Source organism: Lynx rufus, unplaced genomic scaffold (genome assembly GCF_022079265.1).
Source record: "Lynx rufus isolate CCGP_SWC_20201006 ecotype Redwood Valley unplaced genomic scaffold, mLynRuf1.p SCAF_1, whole genome shotgun sequence".
NCBI lineage: Eukaryota > Metazoa > Chordata > Mammalia > Carnivora > Felidae > Lynx > Lynx rufus.
Window position 1 is genome coordinate 185,370,347 of NW_025814823.1, and position 4,561 is coordinate 185,374,907.

The 4,561-nt window shown below is 40.6% G+C and overlaps 1 pseudogene; it reads right to left on the reverse strand.

Moving 5' to 3' along the window:
• Nucleotides 1-378: 378 nt before the first annotated feature.
• LOC124506998 (keratin, type I cytoskeletal 18-like) lies at nucleotides 379-1,661 on the reverse strand (annotated as a pseudogene).
• Nucleotides 1,662-4,561: the final 2,900 nt, after the last annotated feature.

Below are 4,561 nucleotides of genomic sequence, written 5' to 3' on the forward strand. Positions count from 1 at the left end.
TTATTTGTCATTTGTATATGTTCTTTGGAAAAATATCTATCAAGTCCTTTCCCCATTAAAAAAATGTTTATTTATTTATTGTGAGAGGGAGAGAGAGAGAAGGAGAAAGAGAGTGAGCACGAGCAAGGAAGGGGGAGAGCGAGAAAGAGAGAGAAAAAGAATCCCAAGCAGGCTCCACACTGCCAGTGCTCAGCTCAACGCAGGGCTTGAACTCACAAACCGCAAGATCGTGACCTTAGACTAGATCAAGAGTTGGAGGCTCAACCGACTGAGCCAATCAGACACCCTACCATTTATTTTTAATTTTTAAATTTTTTTGTTGACCTCTGAACTTTTTATTGGCCTCCTGCTCTCCATAGGTACCCTGCTTCTGCTGCTTCAGTGCCTCAGAACTTTGGTATCATTGGTCTTAGGACCTTGCTGTCCACAATCCTGTGGGTGGTGGTCATCTAGATGGTTTACAAGGAATTGCTGCTATCCAGGGCATCACCAAGACTGAAGTCCTACCCGTGTTCCAGCAGGCGACGGTAGGTGGTGATCTCAGCCTTCAGCTTAAACTTGACATTGAGCAAGGAAGGCCTCATACTCTTGGCCACTCTCTGCCACTGCCCCTCTGCCTGGGCTGGGACAGCTCTGACTCCAGATGCAGCAGGACCCTGTTGAGTTGCTCCATCTGCATCATGTAGTGGGCCTCCACCTCCCAAGCTGTTCCCCAAGCTGGCCTTCAGGTTTCTCATTGAGTGCAGGTTGATTTCCAAGGTCTGGGCTGTACATCTCAGCTCCATGAGGGTCATCTCAACTGATCCTATCTTAGTGGTCTGTGAGGTAACCACTGTGGTGCTCTCCTCAATCTTCTCAGACCAGTACTTGTCCAGCTTCTCTCGGTTTTTGAGCCAGTTCATCATCCTGGGCCCGGATGTCCGCCATGATCTTGCTGAGGTCCTGAGATTTTGGGGGCATCCAAATCCATGGTCAACCCAGAGTTGACAGTTTGGTTTTGTAGACCTTTTACTTCCTCCTCCTGGTTCTTCTTCATGAAGAGCAACTCCTCCTTGAAAGCCTCAATCTCTGTCTCCAGCTGCAGCCAAGTGACATTGGTGTCATCAATTACCTCACAGAGGCCATGGATGTCACTCTTCAAAGACTGGCACATGGCCAGCTCCATCTCATACTTGACTTTGAAGTCATCATTAGCAAGATGGGCATTGTCAATCTGCAGAACAATGTGGACATTGTCCACAGAATTTTCAAAGAACTGAGCCTTGATGGTCTTGAAGTAATGTCCCCAGTTTCTGACCTGGGGTTCTTTCTTCTCTAGGTGTTTCCAGATTTTGATCTCCAGTCTCTGATTATCAGCCTCCAGGTTCCTCACCCTCTCCAGGTAGGAGGCCAGATGGTCATTCAAGTCTTGCATGGTCTCCTTCTTGCCCTGGATTTCCCCTATGCCCACCAGACCCCTGGCTATCCTGGTGGCCATGTCCCAGGCCCCCAACCATCCTGAAGCTAGAGTAGCAGGATATGGAGATCCAGGAGCTTGAACCCTTAGTGCCTGCATAGACCCCGGCTGCACTGCTGACTGGCTGAACCTGGTGGCTGGGCGACTGCACTGAGCCCAGGGACCTGTAGTTGGAGGAAAAGGTAGAGCGGTTGGTGAAGCTCATGCTGTTCCAGGAGTAAGAGGAGAGGCTAGGAATCAGGCTTGGGCCACCACCCATACCATTTTTAAATCAGATTTGTTATTGTTGAATTCTAGGCATTCCTTTTATATTTGGGATATTAACCCGTTATCATATACAGTAAAACCTTGGTTTGTGAGCATAATTCATTCTGGAAACATGTTTGTAATCCCAAGCACTTGAATATCAAAGCGAATTTCAAGAACCAATGGCCCAGTTGTGATCATGTGATGTTTGGCATCATATACTACTCATATTGCAAGACATCACTGGTTTATCAAGTTAAAATTTATTAGAAATGTTTGCGCATCTTGCAGAACAAGTTACTCACAATCCAAGGTTTTATTTATATGACTGGCAAATATTTTCTCCCATTCCATAGGCTGCATTTTTACTCTGTTGATAGTGTCCTTTCATGCACCAAGGTTTTTCATTTTGATGCAATCCAGTTTTCTATTTTTTTTCTTTTGTGGCATATGCTTTTGATGTCACATCCAGGAATCATTACCAAATCCAACGTTGTGAAGCTTTTCCCCTGTGTCTTCTTCTAAGAGTTTTATAGTTTCTCTACCCAACATAAACAGAAAAGGTTTTGCTTTAGATAAATCATTTCTCTTCTTCCTTTTTCTTTTCATGTTGTAATCCCTCATGTTCCCTATATTTACCACAAAGTGGCTAGCTAATCTGAGAATTTAACCTGTACCAATATTAATGTGTTTTTCCTATTGGTTATTTATGGCTACATTAAACAACAACAACAAAAACTACCTCAAAGCTAAGTGACTTAAAACAGTGATGCCATTTACTTACTAACAAATCCATACTCAGCCAGAGTAGACTAGAGTGGCTCAGAGACTGATAGCTGTAATTCTCTGAAGGGTCACTCACTCACTCACTCACTCACTCACTCACTCACCTGTGTGGCCTTAATGCTGTCTGGGTGGGACTTCAGCTTTGGTTGTAACCAGAATACTTGCATGTGATGTTTCCATATGACTGCTGTGCTTTCTTATAGCCTGGTGGCTGGGTTCCAAGGGTGAGCACATAAAGAAAGAGAGATAGAGATTAGAGAGCAGGCAGGAGCCATATGGTCTGTATGAACTAGTTTCTGAAGTCATGCCACATTCCTTCTGTTGTTCTCTATTTGCCAAGTAGCCTAGTCCACTTCAAGGACAGGGAAAATAGGCTCTGCTTACTGATATATGGTTGCAAGGTTCTGGGAGAGCATTTAAGGCCAGGAATATTGCTGTGGCTATTTTTGGAAATACAATCTTCATACCTCACAATGGCAATATACAAATTCTGAAAAGGCAATATTAAAAATCTAAAGAAATGATTGTCAAAATGGGAGTTTCAGGCAATAAAACACAGTTTTGGCAGAGATAGTTGGACGGCCCTTTCAGTAACATTAGGTAGGCAACCACATATTCTATAATACATGGACCAGTTCAAAAAGGGAACAATGAGCTTTTCTAAGGACTATGTGAGTCAAGCTGTCTACGCAAAGTCTTGCAAAGTAGAATTTATTTTTGAAAACTCACTAATCTTAAGATTTGAAGAGAATGTTCTAGTAAGTTTCCTTATCATTGCTGCTTAAACTTGTGTAGAGATACTGTCATCCAGAATGGTCAGGATGTTATCAGTGTGGGTTCTTTTTTTAAATTCTGAAGCTACCTAATTATAAAATTAGTAAAGATTAGACAGTTTGAAAGATGAATGTTGAAAAAATATTATGTCAAGGAAAGCAGAAAAGGACATGGATTTGAAGGTCATCTAGAATTCTGTGGAGAGTGATTCTGTTGGAACTGAGTGCTGAGAATATCAACAGTGCCTTATTCATGCTGTTTTTGAACTTAAGGTCTAAGTGATTTACATTTGGTAACCAGATCTTATTATTATTTCTACTATGTACCTGTCGAGAAAGTTACTCGTAACTGGGGGAAAAAGAACTACTCCAAATTTATACTGTTTGTCACTTTGCCAATCAGAAAGTTCTACAAATGAATACTTTTGATATTTTTTGCAAACTCTAGTCTAATTACCAGTACCAAATGCTGACACTCACTGGAACAGAGCATTAAGTGAATATTGGGTTGTGACAGCTAATTATTCTGATTTAAGAAGGAGTCTGTTTCTTCATGCTCTTAGTCACAGACTGTTATAGTGAGACATTGTTTTTCTTTGTTTACTCCCATGAGTTTTAGGTTAATGGTTAAGTAAACCCTAATACTATTAGTTAACCAGAATGTTTGACTAACTCTCCCTTGTCATTGCCCCAGACAACAGAGCCTTTATCTTATATGTAAGCTCAAGACCATTGTGGTAGGTACTGGGAGTTCTTGTTACATAAGTGCTGATGCAAGTTACCCCCAGTTACAATAGTAGACATAATATGAACATATTCACTAATGAACCAAGCACTTATGAAATTAGTCTCATCTCAAAGATTCTTTCACTCATTAACACTTGTGTCTAGCCCACCCATCAGGTCAATGTCTTTGTCAAGCAGAATATATAATGTAAATAGGACACAGATGGATTACAAAATTAAGTTGCAAACCTTGTAAAAAGGATGATGACAGGATAGATAATTCAGAAGGGAATGATTTGAATATCAAAGGATAAGGAGGGGCCCTTGGGAAAATTGATGAAACTCTAGTATATTTTGCAAAAATTTGAAAATTGAATATGAAGGAAATACTGACTTAGGACTCTCATCAACTTTATCAAAAGAATCATGCCAGAACTAAAACAAAATCAATCCTTAATTCATTTTTTGTTTGTTGTATTAGGACATATTTGTAATTACAAACTAACTTTTAAATATAAGATAAAATTACAATCTTTGGTTTCTCTTCTCATTATGAATGTCTCTATAAAAATTT